This window comes from Mesoplodon mirus (assembly GCF_964341445.2).
Source record: "Mesoplodon mirus genome assembly, chromosome: 10".
Classification (NCBI taxonomy): Eukaryota; Metazoa; Chordata; class Mammalia; order Artiodactyla; family Ziphiidae; genus Mesoplodon; species Mesoplodon mirus.
Window position 1 is genome coordinate 41,725,584 of NC_138986.1, and position 17,444 is coordinate 41,743,027.

General features: G+C 35.9%; 1 protein-coding gene across 4 annotated transcripts in view; it reads left to right on the plus strand.

Annotated features, from left to right (window-relative positions):
* The window catches only part of FAM184A (family with sequence similarity 184 member A), a 180,187-nt gene that overhangs the window by 139,268 nt on the left and 23,475 nt on the right, over positions 1-17,444 (plus strand). The gene's annotated exons all lie outside the window — the stretch shown is intronic.

Genomic DNA, 17,444 nt, shown 5'->3' on the forward strand with positions numbered 1-17,444 from the left:
GATACCATTTGGGCAGTGGAAGGTAAAATTTATTAGATGTTATTCTGATTTCCTAAAGCCACTTACCAGAAGTGAGTAATTTACTTTCCCACCAACAGGAAGTTGCCTCTTATGCTTCAAAATGACATAAATGAAAGGTGGTTTTCTAAATCTATCTTCTTATGTCAGGCTTGTTATTTCCAGAACATTTATAACTATAATTAAAAGAATTTGCACATTTTCACTCATTTACACAACTTCTAAATTTATGAATTCTTAACAGTCTCCTGCAAAGCCAGTAATTAAATAGGACTGACTGCATGAGTCACCACTTGATAAGCAAGTGCAGAACTTGGACAAGAAGCAGCTCAGCAATTTAGTGCCAGAAATCCACTATTATCTTTCTATTGTGATCATGATGAATTTCAAAATAAACAGGGCAAGCTTTTTGTAAGATTATTTATTACATAGGTACATACGTGCAGTGTCTTTCAAGAGTACTTTGAGCCTGCCAATTTGTGACTGGTATTTCATAATAACTTATAATGTTACTCTGGAAAGGGAGTATACCTACATGAATATTTATGAGCTTTCGTGAATAAATAAATCTGAAACCTTTGAAACAAAAATAAGAAAACAACAACTCTCATTAGAAGTTGATCAGCATGTTAGCATTGCTTATTAGTTACCTTCTGTATACTTACATTACATTTCTACTTCGGGATCTAGAAGGACAAGTTTTACTGGGTAGAGTGGTACTACTCCTCTATGATGTTCTTTACTTTGGAAGATTTAATTTTATCATATAATTCAACTACATGATAAAAATGGAAAACATCCTTAAAAGTCCGCCTTGTTTTTCAGTCAGGAAGTATAGACATAGACATTTTCTGGCTAGATTTGACACTGTAAAGAGGGCCCACCACTTTTCCCACCTGTTTTCTATCAAATTATTTTATTCATTATTCATTTACTCTTCCTTATATTAAATTGTCAGATTTCATCCATTCTTCTCTGATATTCTTTTCTTGTCTTGTCTTTTTTTTTTTTTGGATACCTAGTCTACATTGTTCATTCCCCAGGGGACATAAAGCTTTGCATCTTGTTCGAGGTCTATTACATGTGGCTCCAATTTTTGCTAGCTTGATAGAAATAATTTTTAAATCAGTTTTCAAAGCAGATTAACCATAAATATCAAGATAAGCAAGAATTAATTGCCTCCAAAGGTAAAACTGTTCTGTGCTGCTTCAGGCCATTTCCAAAATTATAGTATCTTCCTTTCTTGCCACTTCTAAAATATGTAGGGCACACACATTACCGTAGATAAGCTGGCAAATAGCTGTTGCATCCATGATTGTCTACCTGAAGAAAGTTAAGAAAACAACTAAACAAAGGATTTCACGTTAAAGTGAAAGTGGGTATTATGTTCGAGGTTTCACTCTTTGTAGACGTATGAGATGACAACAGTTCTAGCAAGTCAGCAATTTTTTAATGGAACTTTGTTTTGGAAAGAAGACCCTTCCTGGCTCTTTGGATCTTGTTCTCTTGATTCTTTCTGATAGTTTCCTAGAGGCTGTGCTCTGACACCTGCTCCACCACTTTCCACTTGCCTGACTCCTGCTCAGCCCAGCTCCTCAAACCTTCCACCCCCGACCCTGAGCCCTACAGCCATTCCACTCTATTCACCCAGCACAGCCTGCACCCCTCCGCACTTAGGGAAAACAGACCTGGCTTCGTGACATTAAGGAAGTAAGAGTAGAGAATAGAATGGGAAACAGCCAGGGCCTAGGCAGAAGCGTATGTTATGAAAGGTATCAGAAGATCTGCATTTTCATGTATTTCAATTATTTCTGATTGAACTGAACACAAGTCTAACTTTTGTGCCTTAGCTTACATGTATTTCATCCTACTTAGAGCAAAGAAGAAGTAATTTCTCTTTCACATGAATTTAAACTCTTGAGAGTTAAATTTGATTTAAACTAACCCTCATAGCCTACGTATCAGAAAAATGGGCATAGAAAAGCATAAGAATTTCATTTTTCTTTAATCAGATGTTTTTTACTTTATGAAAAGTTCCAAAAGGTATTATTTTCATTCTGTGCTCCAATCAGAGCCTAATTTTATATCTTTTAGTTTTCTTTTAATATTTCATTGTGTTCTTTTTTTTCTATTCAATGATTACACTTTAGTGCAAAACTAATTATTCTTCCTGGGCTGATCAGTGCGTACATTTGAATTCCTTGAAAGCAAAAGAACTACATCGTTATTTTTCAACTCAGTCTAAAGAAAAGCGATTATTTAGATTCCCCTGTGATCATATTTTCTATTTGTGATCCTAAACTGTCATCATTTATTTCTTTATTTTACCTTTTTCAAGGCAGATTTAATTTTGGGACCAATATGACTTCATATTCCAATGCCCTCATTCAGATCAGTGGACTGAGAAATTTGAGAGACACACAGATCATTCAGGCATAAAATTATGGAATTTTGTAGTTTATGTGTGACTTTCCATTTTGAACTTTGAGGCCCCAAGGTCATTTAGCTGGTTATAGCGACGTATATGACACAGTTTTTACTCTCCACACATTTACAGTGTAATAGGGGACAGATCTGTATACAGATACCTACAGTAAACGTCACTGTGTAGTAAGCGACTTTATAAATGGTCTGGACAGTTCGTACTGTAGGAGCAGTGGTGCAGCAGCTCTCCCAGCTCACCCAGCTGGTTGTGCACATGCCTTCTCGGCTTCATATTCAGGGTCATCACGGCGGTGGCTTGCAGTCATCCGTGGTGGGAGTGTTTACATCACACATACAGCACGTGCTACAGATGAGGGCTTTGTGTTTCAGAGAGCCGGTAAACATTTACCAGCATGCTGCTGGGTAGGAGAGTAGAGAAAGAGTAGTATAACCAGTGCGACTGGGAAAGAGTTCATGGAGGAGGTCAGCCTTAGTGTGACTCGAGAATAAGGTGAAGGATGAACACAAATATTTGTATTCATTTACCAAACATTTAGTTGAATATACTCTTATTTCCCAGGCACTGTGAGGAATACAGACAAATAAGAGGACAGTTGGGGAGAGAGATCATTGTGAAAAACTTTACTTCTAGGCTTGGGAGTTCAAAGTTCGCTCAATAAGCTGTGAGATTCTATCAAAGGTTTGTGGACAGAGGAATAACATGCTGAAATTTTTATGTTAGCTTAATACGGCTGTGATGTTGAAGTGAGGATGAAACGGAGACATCTCGATATAAATCCCTAAGTTAAAGTGTCTGAAGCAGAACTCTTGAATGCGTGCCATGCACCCCTCTGCCATGCCAGCCTAAGGCAGCCCGCCCCTCCTAGACCCCTGCCATTCCTTACTGCTCAGCCTCCTCTCTCATGCTGAACAGCCAGCCTGTCAGCACTTCCTGCTCTCTACCTTCAGAGTAAGTAATCCCGGATCTGCCCGTCTCTCACCACTTCCTGCACTACCAGCCCAGGCCAAGCCATTTGCAGTTCTCTTCTGCACCGCACCTGGAACCTACATTTGGTGTCCCTGCTTCTCCTCTTACCTACCTACAAATTGCTTTCCAACCGGCCAAAGTGGTGCTCTTAAAACATGAAGTTGGATGAAGTTATTCTTCTTCAAATCCACCAGTGGCTTCGCATCGCGTTTAGAACACAATCCACACTCTTATTATGGCCTGCAGTAGCCCTGTGATTCGGACCTTGTGATTTGGCCTCTGGCTGCATTGCCAGTGTCATCTTCTGCCACTTTCTCCCTTCCTTTTTTACAGTCATACTGGACTACTTGGAGTTTCTGGGCCACACACACCAAGCTTAATCCACCTCAGGGCCTCTGCATCTGCCGGTCCCTCCAAACGGAATCCTCTTTCCCCAGATCTACATAGCTTGTGCCTCAATTTGTTCAATTCTCTGCTCAGATCTTAACTCCTCAAAAAGATCTTCCTTGACCACTTTAAAGAGCACCCTCTGTCACTCTCTGTCTTCTTATTCTGCTTTGTGTTTCTTCAGAACACTTGTTACCACATAGCATCATGTTGATTCTCTTCCCTATTAGAATGTAGTTCCATGAGAGCTGGATCTTTATCTGTATTGTTCACTGCTGCATCCCCGGCAGCTTAAGCTGTGCCTGGCATGTAGTAAGCCCTCAGTAGTTGTTGAATAAAGAAAAACTGAGGCACGGCATCCAAAGAGGAAGTTATCAAATATATAAAGTACAAATAATTCTACCCAAATAGGACCTGAGTCAAGTTTATTTCACTGAGAATTACCAGAGAAATTGTAAAGGAACAAATCATGTAATTTGATGGAATACTTTGGTAAAGGAGAAGGAAATGTTAAAACTGACCCAGGATTTGAAACCAGGATAATGAAAAGAAGATCATCATCTGAGACAGGGAGATCACGACAAACTACTTCATTGAAGGGGGCTGAGGTGGTAAGTTTGGTTTTAGACGTATTGATTCTACAGTCCCAGGATATTTTGGCATTTGTCACACTCAGTAGGAAAGAACAATGACATGAATAAGAAACAGAGCATTAAAATCAGTGCTTTTGATCAAGAGTGACTGAAAAGCCAGTTTCTTAAGGCTGTTGGAGACCGCTTTCTGATTTCTAGACTAGTGCTGTCTAAAATGGTAGTGACAGGCCACCTATGACTGTTCAGCACTTGAAATGAACTTCATCCAAATTGAGATGTCAGTGTAAAATTTATACCGGGTTTCAAAATTTTAGTATAAAAAAAGAATATGGAATGTCTCACTAGTACTTTTTATATAATTTCATGTTGAGATGCTAGTATTTGGGATATATTGGGTTACATATATGCCTCAAAATAATTTTACTTTCTTTTTAATATGGCTACTAAAAAATTAAAATTACATATGTGGCTCTGAATTATAATTCTATTAGCACTGGTCTAGACTACTTAGAACGCAAAATTTGGAGTAAATTTGGCACTATAAGCTCAGGACTCATGCTGCGGGCTCTCTCTCTTAACTCTTTAAGAAGTTTTATGTTAGGAAGAAAGGAATTCTCTCTCTTTAGAAATCATATTTCTGTCTATTGAAAAAAGATTATATTTTCATCAGTTTTATGCCCATTTTAAATGAGTAACACTACTACCTTTTAATGGAAGAATAGCTGCAAGCAGATTCTGAGGTAGATGGACTAGAAAAGGACTTGAAATAATCATCTCTTCTCAGCTAATTCGAACCATGACCTTGACGGAAGCCCTAAGCAGTGCCAGGAGATCAGTGAAGCTGACCCTGAAGGTTCAGAATCCTCTCCCTAGAAATTAGGAGGGCAGGAACTATGTAAAAGAAACGTCAGAGATCCAGCCTGAACCCTGGGAAAATAGAGGACTTGGGTAAGGAAGAGGGAAGTCAAAGGAAGAAGAAGCAGGAAGACGAAGGGAAATAACATGGAGAAAAGAGAAAAGCCAGCTAGAACAGAGAGTGGGAATAGCAGCCATGGCTCAATTTTGCTTTCTCAGAAAATGTGGAATGGAATTAAGGTCTACCAAAAACCAACCAACATCCATTATACTTCATTGTTCCTACTTCAGTTCCTGGATTCAAAGTTAATTTGCAATGTTTTCCTTAGTAAATATGGAAGTTTTAAATTTTTCTTCAGTCAAAAAAATTAATGACATTCTTACTTCAACTATGTTATATATCCTCTTTTATCAGACCTATGTTATTTTTCTGCTTGAGTTTTTTTCTTCTAAAATAAGTAGTACTAAATTGCTTTCTGAATTAATTTGCAAATCAAAAAATATTTAATTTTCTTTTCCCTGCCAAAAAGTCCCTTTTGCAAATTTAAGTCTGTCCAGTTTTTATATTGACATCTTTAGGAGAAGAGAGTGAAGAGATGAAACTATGATATCTATACCTAACTTTAAAAGAGATGTTAAAATACTGGGTAGTTTTAATGTGTACTGAGTGTGTGTGTTTATCTGTTCTGCAAAATACTATAGTAGGACTGTGATGAAATGTAGAACAGTTTGTGCCTTCAGGGGTACTAGGGCCCAGAACACACCTGAAAAATACTTAAGAACTTCTAGATGGCATTGTAGTAATAAATCAATTTAATCTATCTCTGTTTCCTATGGCAAGATACTAAAAAGAATTAAAATATTTTGGATATGAAGGCATTCAATGGATGTAGGATTATAAAGTTATTTAAAGACGTAGTCTCTGAGAAGTGTTAAGATTACCTAACATATTAGATTTTCTCTACCTTAATTTCATTTAAAAGCCAGTTATTACTTAATTTAGTTAAAATATTAAACAGTGGTTCATGACTTTTTCTTCTATTTTTTGCTTCAGGAGAATTATTAAAGTTGTGATTCCTACTTCTAATCTTAGGTTTATTGGTTGCTTTTCTCTAGATATTAGTATATTTGAAATTAATATTAGAAAAAGCTTTACATAATTTAAGAAATTACAGTATTATATATTAAATATTTAATTTTGGAACATTTTATTAAGATCTAACATATTTTACTTGAATTGCAACATAAGATTAGTGTAGATATTGCTTCAAGGAATTTAGAAATTTAACAAATGACATTTCTTTTGTTAGTAATGAAAATTTTATTCTATCTGTTGGCATTTGATGACATTTTGACATATGTCAAAAATTCAGTGCTTCTGATATGCCAGGCACTGTGTCAGACCAGTGATGGGGTTGTAATGATCTCTGCCTTCTCATTGCTTATAATCTAGAAAAGAAGGCAAATAGAAATAACAGTGTGACACATTAATTCATTACAACCATGGGACACAAGTGTATGTACCATGAGGACCTACCATAGTCTGGGAACTTGGGGAAGGCTTCTCGAGTAGGGGATCCTTTACCTGAGACCTGGAAGAGAAGCAGTAGTCAGGCCAAGAGGAGAAGGAGAACAGCAATCTGGGGAGAGGGGGAAGTATGTGCAGAGGCCCTCAGCCTGCCCCCAAATACCTTTGTTCTGGGGGATAGAGAGCTAGGAAGGTGGTAGAGGTAGGCAGGGTCGGATCTTGTTTGCCTTGTTGAGACTTTAAAGGGCAATGAGGAGCTACTGAAAGGTTTTAATCAGGAGCGTGACACATTCAAATATTGAAATTTCAAAACTCTGACTGCAGTATGGAGAACAAAATAGAGTAGGGCAAGATAGGTGCCATTCAGTGTATGTTGCTTCCCTCTTGGCAGTCTGTCTTTGTTCAGATGAATATTTTCTGAACAAATATTTAATATACTCATTAGTTCATTTCTCTGAAGGGTTACATTTCTAAGTCTTAGATTCTGTTGGCTTTTGTCAACAGGATTTATGCAAGATATACATATTTTTTCTAAATAATTTCTTTCTTTTTCGTTATCTAGAAGTTTCTCATTACTGCTTATGTTACTGTGGGGAAGGGGAAAAGGCAGAGAGTAGTAAGAACTAACTCAATAATAGAAGTCCATATCATTCATCTAGTCTTTTAGTAAACGTTTATTGACCACTTACTCTTTGCCAGGTACCAAGTTTGGCATTTTGGATACAAAATATGAACAAGGCAGGGTCCTCTAAAAGCTTGTAATTCAGTGAATTTCAATAGTTATATACCAATATGTTTGTAAACTACAAACATGTAAAAAACCTGTGCTATTTTCTAAATGAATAAACTGAGGTTTTGAACAATGAGATTACTCCTAAGAGCACAGTTTCTTATGTACAAAGCTGTAAATTTCTAATTAAGTGCAGCAATTTTTAGTTATTTTCAGTTTTCTTCCTCACTTAGCTGAAAGTCTTATTATATTCGTCCTTCAAGACTAGAAATGCTGAAACATATTAGTAAGCCTTCTATGCTGAAGTATCCAAGTGCTCTCAATGAGCTGAAGAGGACCTCTTGAGGCCCTTTTCACTCATCTCAAAAACTAACAAGTAGCTTAAGATGCTTTAAAACAAATTGACTATTATATAGGGCATTGATTTTTATTAGCATGGATCTTGCTTATATAGAATATTGCCAAATAATATTTTTGCATACAGATTTTTAGTTCATCCAATATTCTTTCAAGCAAACATTTACTTGGGGGATCTCATCCAGTTTTGTGGTTTAAACACCATCTGTATGTCAGTGACTTCCAAAGTTAGATCTCCAGCCTTGATGTCTTCACCTAAATTTAGTCACTTGGTTGTCTCATTGGCATCTCAGGCTTAGCATGTCTGACTCAAAAGTATTGATTCTCAGTCTCTCAGAAGTATTGATTCTCAATCTCCATCCCATCATCTTTGCTTCTTGGCACTGCTTTTTGCTCAAAGGATGAGGAGTCATCCTTGCTTTCTCTCTTTCCTTTATCTCTTATGTAATGTCAATCCTGTTTATTCCACCTCCAAAGCATATCCCAGCACCACCTGCTTCCACCTCCCTTAGAAAACACTAGTCCAAGACACCATATAACAGCCTTCTATCTAGCCTCCCCAATTTCACTTTTTTCCACAAACTTGAAGTAATCTTTTATGATGTAAATCGGATCATGCCATTTTAAATGTCACGTTTTTCAAAAGATCTTTCCTTACCATCAACCCAGTATCACCTCTAGTCATTTCCTGTCACATCAACCTTTTTTGTCATATTTACCATGAACTTTTTCTTATTTTTTGTGTATGTTTGTTTTACTATCTTATTCAGTTCTCTATATCACTCTGTACTTCCTGGAATATAATAGTACTCTAATAAAAAAGTTTTAAAGAAAAGAATAAATCTTACTTCATTTATGTAGTCATCAATAAGGGTATTGTGACCCAGCACCACTGTTGTGCCTTTTCTAATTGCTGTTGCCAGGTCTGTGGTGTAAGTCACCCCAGGGCACAGCTTAGCGACCATGCCTTTGGTTTAGATATTTCCATGGCCTGCCAACAGTATGTTGACAGTTAGTGACCATATGAGTTTAGATTCCAAATGTTCAAATATACTCTCAAATAAAATCTAAAATCTAGAATTCCTACAGAGAACCTCTGATCTTTCATATTGGTCTAATCTATCAGTTCAGGAATCCTAAATAACATATATATTTTTGTCCGATGATACCTTAAAGAGTGAAAAAATCTACTTCATAAGTAAATGCTATACATTTTACATTAACTTCTAATGCCAGAACATCAGTTCAGAGAAATACAAAGAGATTAAAAAAAAAAAAAAAAAAACAACTAAAAAATCCCTCAGATTTTCATAAGTTTTGTGAAGTCTGGAGAAGTTAAGTTTTAAGTGTCTCAGTATATAAAGCATATTATGAGTATGAGAAAGCATAAAGAAAAAAAATAAAATTAACAAACTAACTTATTTAAAAGTATGAGAGTTTAAACTAAGAAGTTATGGTATAATCAAATAGAAAGTTAATCGTTTTTCTCAACTTTGGTAAAATTGTTTATCAAATAAAAGCTAGCTTTAGTTTATGACACACCAAGGGATATTCACATTATGAAGGAAGAAAGAAAATTATGTTTTGTCTGAAAATTTGATTAGTGTCCAAAGTAAAAACCATTTTACAGGAACTTTTCTAGTTATATTAATAATATAAATTTAAAATACCATTTTGTATCCTTGGAAGGCACAAAAGTGAGGCAATTTAAAATGAAATCACATTTTCTCCACATTTGGGGGAGGGAGAGTGTGTGTTTTTCCAATGGTTTGTCACTCAGAATTCCAATGAACTTCTAAAAAATGAACCTAGATCATACATAGTTTTACCAAATATATCCTAGAAAATAGGGTTGAAAAGATATGAAGGCATCTCTTCTTCCTTTCCCCTGAGTATAAAACCAGATTATTATCAAATCTTTACATTTTCAATGATTATCCATATTTATTTCTGGCCCCCAAATTATGTAGTCAATCAAGTTAGTGTTTCAGTTCTCATCTGCTCATTTCTCATAAGAGGAGAAATCCTTCTAAAACCTACTCCAATGCTGAGTGGAATGCTTTGAAGCATTATATTGCAGATTTCTGGGAGGCATTTAGAACAGTAATATTCCTTCTAGGTGCTTCAGTAACCATTATCTTTTAAACTGACCTCTGGTTTACTTGTACTAGCCCTTGGTCTCTTGCATAGGTAAGTCTGCCAGCCCACAAGCATCAGACACTGTTCTAAGGGACTATAAATAATTTAGACTCTATGATGTAAATTTCTTTTTGTCTGATTTCTTTCTCAGAACTGTTTTCAACTTATTTTTTTCTTGAGCATATTGTAACTAATGTTCTGTGTGTTACTCTCCCTTTTTATTCTTTCTTTCACTTAGTTGATTTCTGAATGTTTCCCTTTATTCCTGTGATCTTTTTCATAGAGGCACTCTCTGGGTGAAGCTTTGCATAAATCTATCAACAATGTAAGTGACCGGCACTTACAATTTGTACATAAGGGCATGTTGCACTTTTGGTTTTGCATAAACATCATCACTGCTTTAAAGCTTTAACTTATGATTTTTAAAAAATACACTTTTTGGCATTCAGTAAGATATGTTTTGTATATGGGTAACAAAAGCTTCTAACTTTCAGGCATGCATTTGTGTATGTGCATACATCTACCACATTGTATTGATAAGCATGTATTTTATTTTAAAGCCAAGCAAGATTTTACCTCTCACACGTAAACTTCATTATTTTAATGTTTACTTTGAAAGATATAGTAATATTTTTGAAAAACTATTAAGTTGTTGACTCTCATAAAAATGGAAATAAATGTATTTCTTCTTTTGTTAAACTAGTTTATTTTTTGAAAAAGTAGTATCAATTGACTTCTTAAGAGTATTAGATAGTTGTGCAGGTTCATAGATTCAGAACATATTTTACATTTTAATGTTAAAATTACTAAAAGATTTAAAGCAAATGGAGTAAATCCCTTTCCTAAGAATTGGCAAAGCTATTCTTCTACTTATGTACACTAAAATGTGCAGAAATTAAGCTTCAAAGTTATATTCCATTTAAATACTCATTAAAAATTTTTTTCTTTACACTTGAAGAGAGAAAATGAGATTTATTTTCACATCAAACCCATACCCAACTTGTTTTTTTAAAATAAGTTAACAGAGAGCTAAGGATCTTTGAATATTTTTCTTGATATCTTAGGGCAGAGGTCAGCCAGCTTCTTCTGCCTAGGGCCAGACGGTAAATATTTCTGGCTCTGTGGGTCATGCAGTTTCTGTGGCAGCTATGGGACTCTGCTATTGTGTGAAAGCAGCCACAGGCAATATGTGAATGAATCTGTTAATCTACAGAAACAGACTGTAATGTGCCAATTCCTGACCTAGAGGAACCAGGTCTTGAGTCTAGAGATAGCCTGTGAAATTTTGATAACTTCAAAACCATGTTCTCATACCTTTCTAATTTCTTTCTACTATGCAAGAAAATTTTTATCTACTCTTTATATTCAACTTTACTGTCTATGTAAAAATTAGAAATACATGAATACATTTAATGCCAGCTTCTTTAATATATTTTAAAGTAAGCAATAAAGATATTTATCTCAATGTTGGTGAAATAAGGCTACATTTAGAAATTTTTTTAAACAGTCACATAGAACATAGTAAGAATTTGGGCATGATTGCTATAAATCCAGATTTTTTGACATATGTGCTAATTGGGATAGAAATAAGAACCCAAATAAGTATTGTCAAAAATTAGTTGAATTGTACTTCAGAATACTTGCAACGACAGTCACTTCTTCCTAAATAGTTATAAATGAAAAGGTGTTCATTAAAATAAAAACAACCTTACTGAAGTTGAATCTATTAGTAATTGAAATGAGAATACATTGACTCATCTCCTACAAAATAAGTAAAAGGGGTTTGTAACACACTGAAATCCCCATTCATTAATTCTCTTTTGTAACATCGTAGTCATTGAGGATGAACTCATCACTCAGTCATCAACCAAACAAGATGTGACCTTGTCAGTGTCATTCAGCAGGGTGAGATCTACCCACCCGCTCCACACACTGTCTTCAGCCAGCCTTCCATGCAAGAAGTTTCCCACTATATGCTGTCTTGTTCTAAAAAAAACAAGTGATTGTTGATTCCTCTGTTCTTTATAAAAGCTTTATAATTTTTTTCAACTAAGAATGAGAGGATGATTAGAAACATATTCCAGAAATATCTTAAGGACATTAATTAGGCATTACTGTGGTTCTTAATCAATAAACTCAGTTTATAGGTCTTAGAAAATACCAGGGCTTCCCTGGTGGCGCAGTGGTTGAGAGTCCGCCTGCCGATGCAGGGGACACGGGTTCGTGCCCCAGTCCGGGAAGATCCCACATGCCGCGGAGCGGCTGGGCCCGTGAGCCATGGCTGCTGAGCCTGCGCGTCCGGAGCCTGTGCTTCGCAACGGGAGAGACCACAACAATGAGAGGCCCACATACCGCAAAAAAAAAAAAAAAAAAAAAAGAAAATACCAAAAAAATTATGAACAATTCAGAATTTTTCAGGATGGTCATAATTTCAGAAGCTTAAGTTTACTTTTCTTAGCTAGACTCTCCAAAAATAGCAAATTAGAGGTTAAAAAAGGAAAAAGCATAGAAAGAATTAAAATATTCAGACACCTTCAAACATTTTACATGAGCATTTATGTAAGTTGTTGACATAGCAGTAAATTGTCCTTACTGTCCTCTACTAAGCCTATGGTAGCAGTTTTTAATGTTGCTTCATATATTTGAAAGTATTGCACTGAATATTAATATGTGGTTTAGACTTTATAGTAATTTGTGTTGGCCTTTCTTGTCAAAATTAATAAGTGTTCTGGCTCAACACAACGCCATACCTATAACTTATTGAAAAACGAAATTATATTTACACATCCTATTTTTCAAATTGCTTTTTCTTACTAATTTTCTTGTTTTCACAAAAATGAATGAACCCTCTCACACAAAACCTCTACCCTAAAAAGCAAATCATTTTTGAAAAATCATGATTTATAGGACAGCCTTCAAAAACACATAGAAGCACAAGATAAACAGTTCACCAATATCTTGATAAATTGATCAAAACTACAGGAAGAAAAAACCATAGGTAATACTACTTGAGGAACATATTTTGTTTTCCTCCGTGATCTCATAAAATGAACGGAGAGCAGAGGACAAGTAAAAGGCCAGGGCTTCAAAGACTTCTCTAGACATTGCTTTAAGATTATCATGAAAGAACCAGCCGGAGTCTTTTGTTTTATGAATTCTGGGGCAGTGGTTCTTGACTGTGATTGTGCATTAAAGTCATCTATGAAACTTAAAAAAGAGAGTTATGTACAACCTTCTGATAGACTCATATGTGTGTGCATTTAGACCATTTGTTTTTTGGGGGGTGGGGTGGGTGCAGTGTTTATAATAGCAAAACCAGGTGAGATGATCTGAATTTCCATCAGTAAGAATTAAAGTAATTATAGTGTATTTATACTTTGGAATGATGTCTATTAGGATACATTTGGCTCTAAGCAGCAGAATACCCAGGTGACAGTGGCTCAGGCTGTCAAGATAATTAAGTGCTCAGGTACTTTCTGTACTTCTGCTTTGCCATGCTCAATGTGTTAACTTCTGGACCCCAAGTTTGTCATGTCATAGTTGCAACATGGCTGCTACAGCTCCAGCTGTCATGTTCTTGAACAGCTGTGCTAATGCAAGAGACTCTCCTTAAGCATTTTTTACTTTTATCAGGAAATAAAGTCTTCCCCACCCCAATTCCCCACATACTTCCTTTTAGCTTATTAACTAAAACAGGGTGATATGACCTTAGAGTTAGATTACCGTGACTTTCTTATCCCAGTCATAATTCACTCCTTGGTGCTGGGAGAGAGGTGTACCATCTTGAAGATAGGGATTTCCATTCAGTCCGTGAACAAACTCAAGAGTTCAGCTAACTGGGAAGAAAGGAAAGGGGGGAGATGGGCATTTGGGGAGGCAAGAAACAGTGCCCGCCATTCACATTATATGTAGTCATTGAAAAGAATGGGGCATGCCTACATGTCATGGGTTGTGTACCCTAGAAATGTCACCGTGCAAGGAAAAACAAACCTCTAAAACCAAACTTGTTGGCCTCCCTAATGGAGAAATCATTGACCATCATTGAGCAAATCCATGAGTATACTCATCTTGAAGGGAGCTACATAGACTTGAGTGTTTGAAAAGCCACTCCATCACATAGCAACACCTGCAGGTCTGGACACCCTCCCTCATGGTTTCGCAAATGAAGTAGTGTTTCTTTCTCTGTGTGAGACATAGGGAATGTCTGTCCCAATCAGCAGCCCTATGGGTCTCTGTTCCAGCTACTTTGGACATTAAGCACTGGTCTCTTGAGGTGTGCCCTGGGGACCCCAAGTAACTTTTGTGTGTAAGACATAGCCAATATTTTGTCATGTCATGGCAGCTGTACTCTCTACATGGTGAAAAGCATCCACCCGTTTACACAAAATGTAGTAAAAAAAAAAAAAAAAGAAAGAAAAAGCAAAACAGGAAATTATATCAAAAGAGAAATAAGTCATAAGAGTCTGGGGAGATAACAAAATGGTAAAACTGGTTACCCTTAGGGATTGGAATTTGGCAAGGAAAAGGGAAGGAAGGAGACTTTCACTTTCATTTTATAAACTACTTTATTTAAAAAAATTATTTTTCACAATGAACACTTATTACTTTGGTAGGTAGGAATAAAAATATGTTAGGTAGCCTGGGCTCAATTCCGGACTTATTTAATCAGAATATCCAGGGATCAGGGCCTGGGCAAGTACCTTTATTAACATCTACAGAGATAATTCTGACATACAGCCAGGTTTGAGAACCACAGATTACATTTACTATCTCAAGAAATACTTTGTTTTGAGGATAAACTATTTGTATACTTTCTGTATTCTTTCATTTCTGTAATAAGAGTGATTTTTTTTAAAGGGGGAAAAAAACCCAACAGTGCATCAAAAACATAGGATGTACATAATGAATGACATATCTCGTGTTGACATCCTATCATATCCAGTACCTCAGATTTGATGTTTCAGTTTCTATTTTGAGGGATTTCTGCAAGCACCGTTGTAGAGGTACAGAATCTTTGTGAAACTGCCCTGTAGGAAGTAGGTAAAGCTTTCCCTTCTTCAGAAAAATGTATCCATATGTTTTTAATTTTGTCTTTTTGAAATTTTTACAACACTTTATTTTCAAAAAGATAGTATTTTAAGTGGTAGAGATCAGAAGGTAGCAATCACTATCAGCAAAGTTTGGCTTTTAAAATTGTTTGAGGGCTTCCCTGGTGGCACAGTGGTTGAGAGTCCGCCTGCCAATGCAGGGGACACGGGTTCGTGCCCCGGTCCGGGAAGATCCCATATGCCACGGAGCGGCTAGGCCCGTGAGCCATGGCCGCTGAGCCTGCGCGTCCGGAGCCTGTGCTCCGCAACGAGAGAGGCCACAACAGTGAGAGGCCCGCGTACCACAAAAAAATAAATAAATAAAAAAAAAATAAAATTGTTTGAAAGTATCTGGTACCTCCTTGATCAGTAGAATATATTATATAATTCATATCTAAACTGCTGTGGTTAGCATTTTTTAATTAGGATTAAAATTTTTACTGAAATAAATATTCTTTTTGGTTTATTTAAGATCAGCAAAATAAAAAGCCTTAAGATTTAAAATTATAACAAATGTATAGAAACTAGTACCATATGCTTCATAATTTGAAAATATAATTTGAAGTAACTACTGCTTCTCATTTATTCAACACATGCCTTTCTATAATACTGTAATAACTATTATAGAAAGGCATGTGTTGAATAAAAGTATTGATCAAGGTTACCAGAAGTATTTAATGCAAAATCTGTCATTCTCTTTTATTTTGAATTAATGAAATTTATATTATTTGTATTTCCATAAAGTATACTAAACTCTGCTGTTTTAAGTTATAGCTATAAAACATTAGTTCATTTTACGTTGCTTTGCTCATTTCTGTCTTTAAAGTGCCATGTAATTTTCATGCTGAATAAAAGCTGACAGTATGATGCAATCTACTAATTTATTAATTTGTAAAAAGAACAAAGTAAGTTTTGATGCTGCATTGCATGATAAAGGCTTCCTGCTTATAATTTATGTTACTGTCTTGAGCATGAATCCAAAGATTTTTAGATAGCCTTAGTATTATTTTGGTGTGCTTTCAAAATTAAGAATATAAAATATATAAACTAAGTATACTTGAACACTAAATTGCATGATAATGTCTTTTTGTATATACTTTGTTTTCTTGAGTATAGATAATAAAGATTAATCATATATCCTAAAATGAAAAATATTACTTTGGAGTTCTTTCAAGGTAAAGTATATTATGATATAAAATATTTAAGTGTATTTTATTTAAGCTTGAGAGGTTTGAAAGTGTGCTTAGATTTTAAATGTATAACTGTTATATTACTGTGGTACTTCCTTATATGTTATAATTCTTGATAAATTTCATCCTTAAATGGTTCAAGTGTGAGTCAAATTATAGTCAAATTAACATGTGGGAGCTCTTTTTGACACTGAACTTTTGAAGTAGGTATTTCAGAAAATAAGCTACACTGCTGTGAACTGATTAGCTTCTTATTGACCTGAGTGCACACTTCATTGGAGGACAGAACCCAGGGCCACTGCCAGCCCATATAGTGCCTGTGTACAAATCAGAAAATCATGCCCGTTTTCTCTGAGTGGACACGGATGCGTACCAGGCCAGATGGCTTGGTGAGCACTTCATTCACTGGGTAGATCAGTCCTCACGTGGCCAGTGGCCAGATAATAGCTTTGACAATATGAGTCATTATTCTACATGTAACAGTAGTCTTTTCCTAATGTTCTCATATGTGTTCTAACAAGTTGTCACCAGAGACAAGGTAGTCATGTGGGTCCCTGTGCTGGGTCTGGGACTAGAGTTGAGCTTGGGAAGAGAGTGGCTAGGTGCCTTCTCTATTTCAAGAACCACCTAGCTGGGAAGAAAATGGCTCTGCCACTTTACACATCAGGGTTCACAAACATTTTTATTGCCTTTTACCCTTTTATGATTCGTTTTTTCTTTCTGGGTTGTGTTTAATATTCATTTCATCCTGATTTTCTTTGCATAAAATGGTAAGAAATCACATCGTATAATTTGTTTTGGTCCTCCTTCTCCACAAATAAGGCTTAGCTGTTGCTGTGACTTTCTCCTGCAGTTTTCACACTTGCAGGGTTTATTTGAGCTGTAAATCATGAGTGCCACTGCCATTTAGAGGTGTAGGGAGTTGCATTGCCTGGGGTCAGAATGTTGCAGTTCACCATGACTCCAAACATATGAAATAACCTCTGAAATCTTAGGCTTATGTAGAAATTAATAAGTAGAATTCATATAACTTTCAATAGGTAAACTTACTTCTTTGGAAATGCGTTAAAACAGATTGAACATATGTCAGTTGTATCATTTCTCACCGGTGCTTGACCCTTTCCACAAAGGCACGTGCCAACCTTTAC